Source organism: Melanaphis sacchari, unplaced genomic scaffold, assembly GCF_002803265.2.
Source record: "Melanaphis sacchari strain LSU unplaced genomic scaffold, SCAv2.0 Contig43_pilon_pilon, whole genome shotgun sequence".
Classification (NCBI taxonomy): domain Eukaryota; kingdom Metazoa; phylum Arthropoda; class Insecta; order Hemiptera; family Aphididae; genus Melanaphis; species Melanaphis sacchari.
This window is the reverse complement of record NW_020271284.1, coordinates 2,636,345-2,655,346: the sequence shown is the minus strand read 5'-3', so window position 1 is coordinate 2,655,346 and position 19,002 is coordinate 2,636,345. Positions and strand designations below refer to the sequence as shown.

Sequence of the window (19,002 nt, the reverse complement as noted above, 5' to 3'; positions counted from 1 at the left end):
AAAATCAAATTTTGGACAAGTAGTTTACTAGTTGTAATGTATAAATGACTGGAGTAGGGGACTGACATTTTGCGAGGAACTAACCTGTACATGGTTGTACCACTTCAATCCGTTCATCCAAACTTTAAATATTTATAGCTCGTAAACTATTCGTCCAAAATTTGTGAATTTCATATGTCAATGTACTCCAAAAAATATTCTGCTTTGAACATTAATAGAAATTAAAAATTTGTTGTCATTAAAAAATTTAAAAATAATGAAGATTAAAATAGTGAAAATATAGTTTTTTTTAAAAAAAATGTTATCTTTGATGACTTATGTAAAAGAATATATTTTCTAAAACGTTAATAGTTTTTAAAATAATGAGTGTCTCACCTTAAATGAATCATAAGCTATACATTATTAAATCGTCATAGCAAGTCATCATGGTTATATTATAATAGTATCTATATATAACCATTAACCATGCTACAAACAAATCACGATTTAAGAAGACTTTTTAGCGTACTTAAATAGTTAAATATAAATATAATAATTTTCAGGCTTTGTGACTGCATAGTATTATAATATGTAATATACTGTATGACATTGTATTATATATATATATAATAATTATACGCTATTTATAAAAAAATGATACAATATATATTTTACATAATATGCATATCTCATTGTCACACAATAACGTGTAATACTGTAAACGGATTGATATATATATATATAAATTATAATTATTAAAGTTACAGATTACAGACTTAAACTATGCGATAATATTTATGACTACATTATATTATAAATAGGCAAAGTAAAATATTATGGTCCTAATTTTTTTTTTTTTTTTAACTTGTAATATAAATAAATAAATTTAAACTAAATTTACGTTTATAGCTATGTGTAGCTATTGTATTTAGGCTACTGTAATTTTCCAACTCAACTTTTATATTTTTTATTTATATCAATCGTTTGAAGTTTACTAATAAAAACGTATTTTTACAAAGAACCTATAATTTCCTATGATATTACTGGCTTATACATTTTTTAATAACAGTTTATTTTTAAATTTTATAATTAAAGCAAAATACTTTTTTTTTTTAAGATTGATATATTAACATGGCTAATTAGATATTAAATAAATTAAGTATTTATGTTTAGTTAGATTAGTATGAGTACCAAATGGAGTAAAACTTTTAGGAGGTATCTATCGACTGCTATTCATTCCTTTTATTAACATTTTAAACAATTATTAGTAAAAAACCTGTATATTATTATAATATATACATGCAAAAACGCGGCAAATTTATTTTCTAACACATAAAACGCGCCCGTGTTGGCTAATTTTATTATTTTTTTATACGACTTTACAATTTAAATTGCTTTTATTATTTTTCAGACTTAAAATTTTATAGAATTTTTCATAATTACTACTACTTCCAAAACGAAATATAAATATTGAATTTCTGGTACACTGATAGTGTGAAAGTTTAGCAGGAAGTTTACAACCGATGTCTTTGAATTTTATCAAATTAAAGCAAGTAAACATGAAGTTAAGAAAACGTTAAAATAAACTGTTTCTTAATTGATGAGAGGACAAGGTTTTTTAGTTGCTATTGTAAAAGCAAATGCCAAACAAAAGTATGCTTGTTTTATGGCAAATTTAAAATTCAAGTCTCAATATCATAATTCATAATAATTCTATTCTATGTTTAAACAAATAATAAATATAAATAGTTCAATATTCATAATTTTCATATTTCATCATATTTATGATTAATAATTTTCATAATTTATTGCATTCATAATTATTAATCGTTTTCATAATAATTCATAATTTTCATAATAATTAATAGTTCATCATGATATTCATAATCAGTATTTATAATTCTGTACTATGTTCTAAATAATAAAAAATATAATTATAAATATTATTACGCTAAGTGTTTGTTCAGATGACGGAACTAGTTCCGTTATGCGTAGTTTCTGTATCCATTTCGTGAAATATTGTCTAGATAGCGGAACTACGCGAAGTGGATATAAACTTTGTCCATTTCACGAAATGACAATTACGCGATATTATGGACGCGACATATTATATATTATATACCTAAATTATAATATACATACTTATGTTTTATTCATTAATTATAAATATGTATTTTAGTTGGGGGGCATTTATCAATTCATATTGCTAAAATAATATAATGATCATTGTTATAGCAATAATTACCTCTAGAATGCAAAACACCGTGCATCTAGTTTTAGTTAAACTTAGTAATTACGAGGTGTGTATTTAATATTTTGTATTTTTGTGAATGTGAGTGTTCGAGGAATTTAGATTATAATATTATATTACCACATTTGTGGCAAATACAAATAATATTAATGACAAGTGTTCGTATAAAATGATTTTTCTAGGACGGATCGCGAAATTGACACGGAAACGTCGACTACGCGACCAGGAAACTACTGCGGACACTCCACTCAGGCGCCATTAGTTGCCATATAAACGCAACCGATTTTGCATAATAAAATCGTACACCGTACTGTTGATAAAAATTAAAGGTTGCACAGGAATAAATCCTACGTACTTATGTATTTATTATTTATACATAGTCCTTGACGTTAGGAATCAGAAACCGTTTTCCGTCCGTCCGGTAACTGAACAGCGTAGGTAATGATAATATATAAGTAAATAACTAAATACCTATACTTAATAATTTATCATACTATTATAAATATTGACGGTAGTTGTTGGAGGTAGGTATCTCTATGATATATTATAATATAGTAGTAATAAAAGTACCTATATTATGTAGGCACCGTCGCCGATGAGGTATGTCTAATGTACTTGATGCAACCGTGTCTTAAAAATCCGTTACAGTGTGGTAATGATCCGCGTTTAGTGATTACTAATTATTACTAATTATCATACGCTAAATGTAGGTGCACATGTCTATCTATTACACCTATATTCACATAACGCATATACGCATATATTATATCATGTTTGATCAGTTAGATAATGACGCTGTCGCCTTTGCGGTATGATTCGACGTATATTTGCAGTAATAAGATAACGCAGGATAAAAATGTGCTTTATCATATTTTTAATCTGAAAGCAATAAGTCGTGTTATTATATTACGGACAGTAATAAGCAATCGTATTAAAAACAGCATTGAAAGATGTTGTTGAGCGGCGCCATAGATTTAATATCTTCTATTAATTATAGTTATAATATATATTAATATCCATTTATAAAATATTTTAAAAATTTAGAGAAGAAAAAAATGATAGATAGTCAAAATTATCGAAATGGATTTTTAATAAAATATGTTACTAAATTAAACTAACCATCCAAAGCCACGAATGTAGAATAGGTAGGTATCAGCTTATAAGTTTAATTGTTCACTTCATGTATAATAATAATATTACTTATTTTTTTTTTTAATGTATTATTATTGTTTTATTTAGGGTTCAACCGTTACAGTATAAAACAAAATTATTTAAATCCATCGTGATTAATACCTAAATCGGCTAAATCCATAGAAAAATTATTAAATGTTGTTTGTATTGTTACCTAGTAAATGTGTTGGTAATAATTATGTAATCAGTTTCTTTAAAATATGCACGAATGACTGCAGTTCTACTCGCAGTTACGAGTGTATAGGTACATCAAAACGTCAAAAACAAATGACATTGGCGTATATAGGTAGTACATTATTAATATATTATTGCTTCCGAAGTCAAATACAATGAGCATATCTTAAGATTGGAGATTTTTAACCGTTTTAATCGATGAGTGTTAGATAGTTAATTTGTCTAAAATCTAAATGATTGTAATCTGTAACTAATTAATTTGAAATGCGTAAATGAATTACTTGTATGTATAACTAGTGAGAAAAAACCATGGCTTATTTAAACAGAAACCTAAACTATAGAAGTATTTATATAGGTAGTAGAAATATAATATAATAGATGGTTTAATAATTGCATATTAGATTGTTAGCATTTCTTTTGGAAAGCATCGTAATGCGAATATATTTAATACCCTATATGTTCGTAAGTCGTAACTATTTTACACATAAATATATAATGTAAGCGTCCTGCAAGAGTTCATAAAATGTAAATAGACATAAGTATAACTCTGTATAAGTACTTAATCATGAAATAACATTCCAGTATTTCTCGTATTATTAACAAGTTACACAAAAATATGTTTATGTGATGGACTCGAGAAAAACTAATTTGTTGAGTTTTGGTATGAATTCGACTTTCTTAATAAAAACACAGTGATAACGATTAAAAATAATTATTATTTGTAATGGAATTGTGTAGGACGCAAAATCACACTTTCTCGATTGTAAAAACTCATTCGTTTCGGAGAAAGCTTTAAAAAGCATGGGACAAATTAATGTTTTATTAATGTGTATATGGCCGTGTACAGTGTACAGCCTACAGACGCTGATGAGCGATGTTCAGTAGGTAATTGAAAATTTAATACTGCGGTCAGAGTACATCGAAACCCATCTCCTTTCCAACAGTATTCACTCGCAGATCTATGGTTCAGTGATGGAATAGGTAATAGGTATTAGCTTGCTACACAGGTTCGTTGTGATGTATGCATACATAACAATATTATTTTTATTTCAAATAGAAATCTGAAACTTTGACAATTTTATTTGTTTCTTATCCTCGATCAAATTTTTATTTTATCTGCTTCTTGTGACGTTTTAACTTGAAAAAATGTACTTGCACAGATTTTTGACATTTAATTAGATCTATTATACTCCAAAAATCATGCTTTAAACAAAATATTTAAAAATATTATTATCTATTTGAATAATTTTTAATTTGTAAGTATTACACTTTTAAGTACATTTTATTTTATTGTTTAAAATAATTTTTTTTAACAAAATGAAATTAAAGTATTACGATTGATGTTAGAGCTAATAAATATAAAGATTTCCTAACAAATAACAAGCATCAGTGGTTCAGTGGTAGAATGCTCGCCTGCCACGCGGGCGGCCCGGGTTCGATTCCCGGCTGATGCAGAACTCTTTTGTACTATTTATCTCCGATACATAATGACTTTTTAGTGTTTCTTTTGCTCGACTTTTTTTTTTTAGTTATTATGATCAGGTCTTAAATAAATAATATGCATAACTTTTATAATATAACTATATTCGTAATAATTAATAATGTTATATTCAATATTTATTTTTATTTTTTAATTAATAATAAATAACTGCAGATTGAACTGATAGTAATAATTAGTGATGGCTTTTTGCCAATTTATATAATAATTGTTATATTACGTAATCAAAACTGTTAAAATTATCTACATTATATCTATGCTTATGTAAGTGGCCTGATTTTAACATTGATATTTTGAGGATTAAGTCGGAAATGTGTACCTATAATGAAGAAACCTTTTTATCTTTTTCAAAACTCTTAAAATTTATCTTGCATTATTATAGGAATAGGTATTCATCGAATAAACAAATCATTGTATCATTTGTTTAAATCATTTGCTGGTTCGAAAAAAAAAAACAGAATAAAATACAATATAGTAATAATTACATATTTATGTGTATTATAATAATTGAATGGAAATATTCGAAAAAAAAACGTTATTTTTAACTTAAAAAGTCCACCACTGGGACATACTATATTATCTATTCTGTACTATTATAATACGATCAAATGATAGATAGTCCAAGATTTGTAATCTCATTGTCACATCACTAATGGAGTGCAAATAACAGTACAACATAAACATTATTATCGTAATTCGTAGCATATATAAAATATTAATTAAATGTTATAGAGATGACCCTGTGGGCGAGAACATGAGTGAGAGCCGAAAGTGTATACATATATATATTATATAGTCAACAGTGTAATGATTCTGCGACGACTCGACTAGAAACGCTATACAATATACGTCAATATACGTTAAATTAATTTAGTTTTGTATGCTTGTGTGTACGAGTGAAATAAACGATATCACGTGGACTTTTATAAATGCACAATAATTTAAGCATTATTACATTGTAGACATGGGGTGTAACGGTTGGCGGCGTCTAGCATAATATTATTGCACACTATATACATATGTGATATGTAGGTATGTAGGTACATGCACGAATAAAATATAAACAAATAGAATAATTATATTTATTTATTTAAAGATACACCGCGGCGCACTGTGGTGTACGCATAATATATATATATATTAAGATATAAAGCATTATTAAATTGTTACACTGACCTATCTGTGTACGCACCGTATCCGGACAGACCGGACACTTTAACACTTATCCTTGGACTGGAGTGTGTGCGTAAGTGTTGCAGTTACTGCAGAGATTCGAATATTGTAATGCAAATTTTAATAACTACGAGATAATGACTAATAAAAAATATGCCAACTATACGCTTTATACGTATAAATATAGTTAATAGACTATATTATTATCGTCAATATTATAGAAAACACGTATATTCATGTATGGAATATGTAATTTAATTTTCTGAATGGCCTATATTAAATATGTTTATAGATTATATAAATATTATTATACGATAACGAGACGGGACCATGTCATATGGGTTTATTAAAACTATTAAAGAATAATTTTCATGGATGTCAAGATGATTAGATTGAGCGAATGTTAGCAATTAATTCTATACTCATTCGTTTTAAACATATATCATATCATAATTTATCTGTAATATTAATAAATGGAAGTGTGTGTATGTGTGAATTTCGGTACATATAGGTTACTCGAGGATGAGTATCTCAAAGTTAATTTTATATAATATAAGTTCACATAAAGCATTTTCATTGGAATGTTATGATGTAAAATTATTTATAATAAAATTAATTAAAATTAATTATTTTAAATTATCTATAATTCTATGCAGGATGTAAAAAAAATGTTCATCCTTTACTTCTAATGTACACATATATTGAGTAGATGTTAAGTTATTAAAAAAAAAAAATATATATATATATATATATAATATTTAAATATTAAGTAAAACGCTAACAACAGCTTTAGGCTGGAGTGTTAAAACAAAATTTTTGTTAGAGATGAATGATGATATTTTATAAAAATATTCGCTAATATCAGTAGATTTTTGTGTTTTTTTTTTTTTTAATTCATAGTACTCATTATCCATTACATTATTTGAGTAAAATTTCTACTCATATTAACTTGAACATCTGGTTAAAAATTAATAATAATTAAATTATAATAAAATATTGAAATAATTCAGATTTAATCGACTTACCGACATATTTATTTCAGCGTGGTTAGCGTTACAGCTGTATTATAATAAAATTATTATCAAGATTTTATTACAACTTAAAAAGATGCAATTTAAAATAAAAATACAATTTTAAATACAATTAAAATATTTTTACGAACAATTACGAAATATACTTATATAAATAATAAAACAATAATAAGTATCAAATACATTTTTTTATAAGCTTTTAACAATTTTGTAGTCAATCTTGATTGTATAATAAAATATTAAAATTAAAATTAAAATTAAATATTCTGAATATTATAATTTATAACATATAAATATGAAATATCGATAAGTAGGAATTTAATAACAACGAATTTTGATCAAAAGTTTTTCTACAAAGTAACATTTAAATTTATGATAGACAATTTAGTACTATACAAATGCTTACCAACATTATTATCTACTTAAGCGTGGTGTAAAAAACCTTATACATACTATTATTAGCAATTTCCTCTCGAACCTACATACGCTACGAGTTAAATGTTTATATTTACATAATATAGTTCATATATTTAATTATTAAGTACAACGCGTGCAGATGATGATTAAGCCCATGCATCACGCGAGTTTATGCGCCAATTACGCACGATCTTCGCCAAGTAGACTGTGATACACGTGTATAATCTTTATAACTGCAATGGGTGTCTTCTCGCTGCACTTCGGTACTATATGTACCAGGACGTTATTTTTACGTTATTATAGCTACTCCACCATCATACATATATATAATATATATATATACAGAAACGTCTTAGAGAAGTTCGTATTTTTTCAAAAAATGGAAATCGTGTATTTATAATATAGACTCAGTATGTTTTATGTTAAAGATAATAATATATATTAATATGATATATTTCCGGCCAGTGACATCGGACAGAAATAGGGTTTTTGAGAAAAATTATTCGGGGAATACTGATTTACACATTTGTTGACGTTTTTGAAATATTTAGATAGTTCTTTCATTATGGGATATACAAATTGCATTTTTTTAAACGGCAACACGTATTTTAAACATTATTTGGATAAACAATCTTTAAATTTTCATAATTTTGAGTCATTTTAATCTTTAACCCTGGTTCTAAAATAAAAATTGACTGAAATATAAATAATTACATTTAACTATTTAAGTAAAAAATTAAAGGAAATTTGAAAAATGACCATTGAAAAATTTACAAATTTACAAACACATTTTTTAGTTGTTTTTATCTTAAAAATTTAACCTATTTTAATAGAGTCAATTTTAGTTTTAGAATCATACATATAAGATCAAAATGCTTTAAAAAAAAATCAACTTATTCAAATCTGGTGATGAAATAAATATTCCCATTTAAAAAATGCAAATTATATCGCGTAAAACTAAATCATATGTTATAGTTAAAAAGACGAAAGTCGTCAAAGAAATGTTTATTTTAGTATTCTTTACCTCCGTCAGATTTCAATCTGAATCCAAGGTCATTGGACAGAAATATTTTATGTCACCTTTTTAAAAATAAATCACATTTACATACTCTAGTACATTTTTTATGTCCGAATCAAACTTATGGTGGAGAAGTAGGCGAAGTAGTAAACAACCATTTATAGAAAATTTGATTGCATTTCTGGCTCAAAACATTATTTTTTTTTTAACTTATATTCTTATACATATTTTATATAGAATTTACTATAATAACCTATTTAATTATTCTTGTTTCTTTAACCGTGATGTACATAGGTTATATATATATTAGATAGTGTGACTAGTGTAATTACTACTTATGTATGTATTATATTACTACATCACTGTTGTCTATCAAATAAACAATTACTTCTAAATAATAGGGTCTCTCTTGCACTAGTCTGTATTATAGTTTAGTGATATTATATTTCACATTTTCACTGTCATGATTTTCAACTGAAACGTCATAATATTGAATTATATATATATGTAGCTAATTCCACAATTTTCTGGATAAAAACAGAGTAAGAACAAAATTTAATTTATAAATATTGTACTTTTTCTAAAATTTGTATATAACTAATATCTGTATCACATCTACTTATTGTGCCCAAGTAATATAGATTTTATATTGTACTTAAAAAAAAAAAAAATTAATAAATATGTTATAATGATATGAAAAAAGCATGAGCGGTTAGATAACAAAATACAAATATATACAATATTATGTTTCTGCATTACTCAATTAATTTTCTTTAAAAAAAAAAAAATAATAAATTTTGAAAGAAGACCAACGCTATATTTTACCTATTATAATAGTCAATAGATGTGCGTAATAACAATGTAGAATATATTTTTTTTAGTAAAATATAACCACAAGTGAAGATCGAGGAAGCTATCGCGAGCTTAGCCCACTCAAATTTCTCCAATGTCTCTCGAGAAATGCTCAAGTCTCTCATCCAATGAATACAACTAAATATCTCTATCTACATGTACATGGCCGTCCTCGAATAGAATTAGTGCCTTCTACTATCTATAATACTATATGATATGATGTTCGCTATTTTAGTTATTATTCGTAGGTACTTATGCTGCTGTGTATAGAAAAATACGCGTTTCACCGACCTCGCTGCGCCGCCGGGTCGAGTCCTGCGATATACGTGTCGAATACACTCCAAAACGTAATTTACGATTGTAATGCGATTTTCTCTCTCAATTATATATTATATTATATATCATATAATATTGTAATATATTATTGTCAGACGCCTGCAGGTGTACCATTGCCATCAAAGATTTTTGAACGAGGTCGAATTGCTTATATTTTCCGTGACACAAAACTTCAAATGTGACAATGTACCTACTACATAAACATAACGTAATTTGCCTTACTTGATACTATATGACGTTACTTTGTACATATACTGCATGCCTGCATATATTTACTGAGTATACGTAGATATTATTTCATATTATTCATATTAAGTTGAAGCGATAGACAAGCGAAGGCTTTTACATTTATGATCAACTGTTAACCGTATTTTTTCAAGATAAACTAATTTAAAATAATAAGTTATTGTATTTTCATTTCTCATAAAGTCATAACCAACACATTTCCAATATTTTATTTTCATAATAACTATTTTTAGAAAACATATAAAAGTATGTAAGTAATTTATGAGATATAAATAAAATATTGAAAAAGAAAAGCTTAAACATTAAATATTTAATGCATTTGCCAAACAAACAAAAATAAATGTTGTCTTTCTTGGGTCATAGTGCTTTTTTAACTTTATTTAGGAAATATCTATTTTAGAAAAATCGATTTCATACTCAGCTATAAACACCTATAACAATAAAATATTTTGAACAAAATGTTTTAAATGTATTTATTTTGATCTTCCTCCTTTTACCAACTAACCTACCCACTCGTATTTACATTTCTACATTTCAATAATAAGTACCAATTCGTTTATTCATGTCTTGAACAAATTACAAAAGTCTTGTTTCCATAAAAATATTCTGCAGTTGAATTCTAAGTTGTTTATTTTTTAATATTTACAAACAAGATATCTAATGTATCTTGGTTAAGCTTATCATTTATAGTTAGTACTTATAATACTTAATAATAATTTATACATACATTCTACTACGGAAAAAAAATTAGTAACCTTAATTCCATTACTGTTTTATTAAGAAAACTATACAAATCTTTATAGAAACTTAAACATTATAGTTAGAGACTTAACAAAACTAAATATCAATCATTAACTAACCAACAGAATAACAAAAAAAAAAGGTCAACCCTATAGTGAGTTTTTAAAATGACAAAGACCTGTGTACTCTCTACTGCTTATAATAATAATATGCGAGTTGATAAAATCGAGAATAAATTATTAGATAATAATTGTGCAATATATATAATATTCAAATTGTGTATATTCATACTCATTAAAATAACTAAATAAATTAATATATGACTCATACACACAATACAAATATCTTATCATCAAAAGTGTACATAACAAACTTTTATCATATATTTTAACAATAACATCAATACTCATATATTGTATTTTATATATATTTCAATGAAAAGAAGATTATATTTAAATATTGATATAATAGTACACAAGGTAATATACGCGTTACAAAAATTAAATTTAGGTTAAACAACTAATTTATCTAGTTGAAAATACCTACTTAAATATTTTAATATGTTAAAAATTAAAAAGACTTTAGACAAGTATCTGCTACTTTTTGCAACTCGTCAAGTTTTATAGAAAAATATATTTTAATGTACAGGTTTAGGTAAGATTATAGATGTATATGGAAATTTAGGTTATTTTTACGATTCCTATTTAAATCTAGAAATAGCACAATCACTCTTCGACATAGTTTATAATTTAGTACCTACTTATAATTTATTATTATAAATTTTCTATAAAAAAAACCAATTTATTAAATATAAAAATTTTAATATATTTAAATTTTTTTTTTTTTTATTATTATTAAAAAAAAATATTTACAATTTATGCTACAGTGCATAATAGACAAATTAGAAAAAAATAAGATGAAATGAATATACAACAACGATTACACGAGGAGGGAGGTCATCCACTATCCAGTGATAGAATCCAACATTATTTATTTTTTTGTGATTATTTTTTAAATTTTTTTTTAAGCCTATGTAGTTTATACAGGAAAAAAACGTGATGATAAAATGAATTAACTGGTTTCTAACTGCATATCATAGAAAAAATTATACTTATTAAGTTAAAAGTTACTTTAAAAAAAAAAAAAAAGAATAATCGTTATAACTAGCTACTTAATTAAAAGTAACTAAAATTTAACTTTTTAAATAGTTAATTCCCAACCTTGAAAATGATGTCATATTTAAAACTAAATAAAAATCATGCGCATAGTTTCATAACGAGGAATAAAATAAACAATACCGTTAACTAGACACAATTGACGATGGTCGTCAAAAAATAAACTAGTGAACGTTAAAAAGTAAAATTAAAACGCTATGATCTGATAAAGGTAATTCATGTCTAACATGTCTAAAAGTCTTTATGAAATATGTTTGCTAACATTAAAATTAAATAACTTGCATTATTCTTCGTAGAATGAAAATTTCATACTTTTTCATGTTTTTATTTTTAACTATTTATTATTATTGTCTTTCAAATAATCTAAACATAAATATACTATTAAAAAGATGAATCGTGCAATCCATTTTAATTAAGTAGATATAAAGTTTATAGTTATTGTTTATAACTAATTAAACTTATTGTAAAAATAATATTTTACCGTATGGTCTCCCTCAATAGTTTAGAATTAGTGATAACGACTTATAACTTTATAAGGTAAAAATAGTTTTAAATTATAAAAACATAATATCTACATTTTTACAAAAATTCTTATCAAAATAAATGTTTTCAGACTTAAAATAGATTAAAACTGGAATGAATAAAGTGGTTAATTTTTTACTAAAACAATAACAATATCTTTAAAGGACATAATATTGCTAAGGAATATAAGGACTGTAATTATAGATATTATTTTAGATATTGAACGATACACGATTCGATTTTTTAATGAAATGTGTTTTTTCATGATTGTTATCAACTATTGAAACAGTAAAAATACTGGATTCTTTAGGGTACCAAGAGTAAATATTTCCCAGTACTTTTAAAAATAATTGGGGAAAAAAGTAAAAATAAATAATAAAAAAAACGAGAGTTTTCACATAAATTAAAATGTTAATAAATTCGATTTTGATTTTTCGTTAGTTATACAATAATAAGTAATTGTAGAAATTGGTATTTTTTTAATTAATAATTAAATTTTTTAGAATTAACATAGTTTTCAAAATATTTTGAAATTTTTGTGCTATTGATAAATAATTAAAATATTTGATTTTTTTTCTCTAAAAATTTGATTAACAAATTTAGACTCAGTAAAAATTTTGAAAACATAACATTAGATTCCTTAAAGTTTTTCTTAAAGCTATTAAAAAATATTTAAAATACATTTATTGTTTAAAAATATTTCAAGTTCCAATTTTAACAAAATTGGTTTTAAAATCGAAACGTAACGATCTTCGTCAATCAAGTTAATCAATCATTAATTACACAAAATTATACACAATGAAGTTCTTAAAGTACGAGTATTTAAATTAATTTTATTATATTTATTTAACTAACTCATTTATACTGTTCAATGATACATCGAAATTGGCTTATATAAAAGTTATTAGTTAATAGTTAATAATATTTTAATATATTATGTAATTTGTTTTTGACAAAAATTATATCGATCAACCTTACTAGTTACTACTGATTGAAAAATAAATTATTGATAAAAATGTTAATATGTTAAATATATTATATAAGTATCTAATAAAAATTTTTTACAAAATATATAGCATGACAGACTAATTATTCTGCTTAAGAACCGTTTTTTCGTCGCTTACAATAATTAATCGTTAAATTCAAATGTAACACATTCGTTAAAATCGGCAATCTCGCCTACCCAATGACCGAGGTATAAATACACTCGATACCTATAATTTACATTTTACAGCATAGCTGGTTCGTTGATTTTCAATATACATTTTTACAATACATGGTTTGTACATTTTACAGCATATACCTACCTAAAATTCTGGTTTAAATAGATTTCATTAGCGCAAAAAGTTTTCATAGTATGTTAGGCATATAAGGACAACCGTTAGTTACTTACAGCTAAAATATTTTAATTTTGTTACGATGAATAATTAGTGATGATAACATTGTATTAGATACTATTATATATTTACATCAATTTTGGTCATATTATAATATAACGTTACTGCGATAATGGCACTTGACATTAACTTTAATTAAAATTTAAAATATAATACATAAAATACATTCAACGTTTAACTTATAATTAACTTATTTTTTCGTGCGTAACGTTTTTATTTACTTCTAAAACGCATTTATTCCACCTTGGTCAAATCTCATCAAAACCAAAATTCTATTGTATCAGCATCAGTGGTTCAGTGGTAGAATGCTCGCCTGCCACGCGGGCGGCCCGGGTTCGATTCCCGGCTGATGCATATATTTATATTATTATTATTATTGTGGACTTACTATATGTCTATATGATTCTAACATTTTTGGTTTTTTATCAGTTTTTTCCAAGAGTACCTATCTCTGTTTTTTACAATTAATATTACTTATATTAAAAATTAGCTATTTTTTTTTTTTTTTTGATTGAGATCCACAACTGTAGATCGCAATTGATTTCGCTGTCACCTACCGTTGTTCAGTGATTTTTTAGACTAGAATCAGGCGACTCACGTAGTTTATTTATGATTAAAAAATAAGCACCTACCGACGTTTGACGTGTTTCAAGATTTTTATCATTTTTTTTGCCACGTTGAATCGATTTTTTTACGAGTATCAAGGAATTTTTCATTTTTACTTTAAACATAATTAAATATTTTGAAATTGGTGTTGACAGACCTAAGAAATAAATAATTTATTATAATAGTAATTTTCAATATCAGCATAATTGGGAGTGAGGCAGGTGGCCGTTATGATGCTTCAATAATTTTGCATTCTTTGAATTTAAATTTAATGTGTGTCCATGTTTTTGCGGTTAGAGAGTATTAAAATTCTTGGGGTACCCCATCAGCATCAGTGGTTCAGTGGTAGAATGCTCGCCTGCCACGCGGGCGGCCCGGGTTCGATTCCCGGCTGATGCAGTTAATTTTAATTTTTTTAGCTTTTACCAATTTTTGATTTTTTTTTTTTATCTTATTTCCTTGGTAGTTTTTCAGGTTTTTTACGATTTCTATTACTAATTTTAATAATCAACTTTTTTTATGCCCCAATCCCTTTGTAGTAGTCTGTAGATCTTAGTCGGTGATCACTGATCGCGTACTTTTTTTAAGAACTATTTAATTTACGAATTAAATATACATTTATGTTTTATATAAAGAGGATTGGGTATACCGATGCTTGTTACACTCTAAGATTTTTACATTTTTATGTTTGTATATACAGATTAAAAAATTGAAAAAATACTCCGATTTTAAACTTTGTCAATACGTATTTATAGTGAACAATCGGATCTAGTTTATACTTTTGAGAAGTCAAAATTTCTCAGTATTTTTCAAAATAATCTGGTTAAACAAACAAAAAATTGAAGAAAAACAGAAAAATTTACAGTACATTTTTTTTGACAAAATCGATTGTTTTTGTCTAACTCGTAAACGAATAATCGTAGATAATACATTTTAGGTACATCAAATTCTTATATGCAAGTATGTAACTGTATTTTAAAAATATAATATAATTTTCAAAATACTATGTCTCTTTTTGAACTATTCTTAAGGTTGATAAATCTTCTATTTTTTTTTTTTTTTTTTTACTAACTTTAAACTATGCTAAGTAATAAACTAATCTAGATTAATAGACCATATTCGTTTAGAGTTGTTTTTCGAATACAAATAATACAATATGGTTTATCATTGAGACATTGAATTTAAATTGTATACGTAGATACCTACCTATATTACATTAATTTACTTTTTTACAAGGTATATTGAATTGTATTATTACTTATTTTTCTCTTTTTGTTTGTCGAATTAATTATTTTTACAAATATTAATATTTGTTTTTAGTTTTTAATTCAAACAATTGTATAACATAATATTAGTGTTAATATTTATAGCCTAACCTATTTATTTTTTATAAATTATAGATAATAGTAAATAGTAATTTTTCTATATCTACAATATCGGAAGTGGGATGGGAAGCCCTTGCGGATTATCATGTATGAGGCTTCAATAAATTTTGTACCTTAATAAGGGCCTATATTCCTGTGGTTAGAGAGTATCGAAATTCAAAAGCTCTTACATCAGCATCAGTGGTTCAGTGGTAGAATGCTCGCCTGCCACGCGGGCGGCCCGGGTTCGATTCCCGGCTGATGCATGTATTTTTATTAATTCTTTTCAACACGACCTATGTTCAAACTATAAGTGGTGGTTAAGCAGTATTTTTTTTTATGCCTTAATAAAATTATTTTAGTATACCTATTTCAAATAGTATTAATAAAAAATATAACTTTATAAAATTTAGTACAAACTGCCTAAAAATGAGAGTTACATTTTTGTGATAGACACAATTAGGAAAATCTATACAGCTATACATTTAGATTAAACACAATTACTATTTACTGCAGACAATATAGTTATACAGAGTAGATATTAGAGAAATCGGCAACTCTGGAATTTTTAATCTTCCGTAATACCTAATATATACCTAATGGTTAATGACATATTTTAATGTCTAGACTCTAAACGTATATAGTCTTTATTAAAAGAGACTGTTTCCATGTTTTCAATACACATTATAATCTGTCATAGCTTAGAATAATGTACATTAGTTGTCATCATTATTAGCTGTAAACATACAACACAATATCACCAAATTAAACATATTACATAGTACATACCTACCTAATATAATTTATAATAAATACGTAAACTACATAAGACAGTTTATTAGTTGTTGTTCAATAGCATAAATACATCACACAACAATGAGTATAGCGAAATTACATGTTAGCAATTTTATTAGGGCGACAAAATTATAATTTTGTTCACTCAGATTTTTTTAATTCTTAAGCATTTGTAAATAATATAACCCAGTTTTATTAATTGATATTATTAAATAAGGTCTATAATAGGAAATCATTTTTGATTATCTATAAACTATAATATTATAGATTTATATATACCTATTAAAATAATATCGATTTTATTGATAATGTTCTTCACGACCTCATGCTTTTTCATGTTCAATGTCAACATATAGGTAATTAAAATTATGAATTTTTAGACATTATATTATGTTAGGCTTTATAGAAATATAGCCTATGTTTAAATAAAATAATAGAACCATTAGAACCTAACGATTTTAATTATTTTGCTATAATTCAAAATATATTATTGATAAAAATTTAAAACTTTTCTCCACCAACTACTTACATAGGTACTTTTATGTTATTATTTACTTTACGCAATATAATTTTATTTGCAAAATATTTAAATTATTTATATTATATATAACTATTGTCTTATAACTTGTTTACACCATTAAACCTACGTATGATAATAATTTATAACAGTTATATTACATGAAATAATATCATGATATTTATTAATACAATTTGTCAGAATAAATAAATAATTTTTTTTTTTTTTTAATATGTTTTATCAAAATTATTTATATTTTTATTATGGTTGATTAAAATAAATTTCTATGGGAGTTGATCACAAGATGGATGAAGTAATGTGTTAATATTTTAATAAATAATAAACATAATACGACGAAGGTAGGCAACTAAAATATAAATATTTTTTTTTTCATATTTTATTAATTAAGAGCCACTGCAGTCTCGCTGGTAAATATTTAAACTATAACGACAATATCAATTTATCATAAATTGATAAGTAATAAATTATTTAATAAATGTTTATACATTTATTTGAAATAAACTAATTTTCTAATCCCTAACATAAGCATCAGTGGTTCAGTGGTAGAATGCTCGCCTGCCACGCGGGCGGCCCGGGTTCGATTCCCGGCTGATGCATATACTTTTGTAACTTTTTTAGATATTAAATATTTTTGTTTTTTTTCCCACTAATCTTATTTTAATCATTTTTTAATACAATTTTAAATCGAGTTGTTATTTATCATATAAAACATTTTAATAATCTTAAGTGAAATTCAGAATTATAATCAATCAACAATTGTGGTAGACTAAAAGAAAATTATTTTGTAAAAAACATGTTAAAATATTTTATGTAATTAAAAAAAAATATTGGAATTCATGTGTTAGAAAAATAACATAATTATTTTTAAAAAATAATACAAGAATATAATATGCATAGAGAGCATAATATACAATATCGTCGAAATAAACAAAATATATCTAAATATAATATGTATAGGTAACTAAATGAAAACCTTCTTTGGAACTATAGACAAACAGTGTAAGAGGGGTCTTGGAAATTAGGGGGCTTAAGCACACGGCTAAAACTTTTGCCTCTCTAGATTATTAACGAAAAAAATCATGAACCCCTCACCTCGTCAAAATCATTTATTAAAAATGTATAATAGCCACTTTCCTACAAAATATTTGATCACATAATTTCATTATTATATTATATGAAAAATAATAATAATTAGGTAGTGCTTTGACATTCGTGACGTTCTCAATCCTTGACACTTTGCACGGTTTGCAAACTCGATTTTAGAAATCTCGTAGTAAAAATAATAATTAGAATGTTACATTACGATTTGTTTTCTATACTGACTTAAAAATATATAATATGTCCTACTTGTCGTGATGCGATATTTAGCACGGCTTAGAAATAAGCTTTTGCTCAATATATTAACAGAACACTGAAAGCATTTTTTTATCTTTTTTGTAACTTAAACATTTTCCTAAAAATGCAATAAGACTTCAGTTTTGTTAAAATAAAAATAAAAAATGAATCAACGATTTATAGCATTTATAGTTGGAATGTTAAATAATAATTTGTAAAGTATCAATAGTAAATAATAATATAAAAAATATGAAATAAAAATTTATTAATATAAGCAAAGTGTATATTGTTTTAGTATTTTATACGATACATTTGTATATTATTCTTTATAGGTGAATGTCAACTGGTTTTTCATTTATTAAA

General features: G+C 25.1%; 1 protein-coding gene and 5 non-coding genes across 6 annotated transcripts in view; 5 read left to right on the top strand and 1 right to left on the bottom strand.

The window, feature by feature from the left end:
• LOC112597703 overlaps positions 1–19,002 on the bottom strand; it is a 39,094-nt gene that overhangs the window by 15,461 nt on the left and 4,631 nt on the right. The window lies entirely within an intron of this gene.
• On the top strand, positions 4,979–5,049 carry Trnag-gcc. The gene has a single exon. It is a non-coding gene; the product is annotated as a tRNA-Gly (tRNA).
• On the top strand, positions 14,285–14,355 carry Trnag-gcc. The gene has a single exon. It is a non-coding gene; the product is annotated as a tRNA-Gly (tRNA).
• Positions 14,936–15,006, top strand: Trnag-gcc. The gene has a single exon. It is a non-coding gene; the product is annotated as a tRNA-Gly (tRNA).
• Positions 16,167–16,237, top strand: Trnag-gcc. The gene has a single exon. It is a non-coding gene; the product is annotated as a tRNA-Gly (tRNA).
• On the top strand, positions 17,830–17,900 carry Trnag-gcc. The gene has a single exon. It is a non-coding gene; the product is annotated as a tRNA-Gly (tRNA).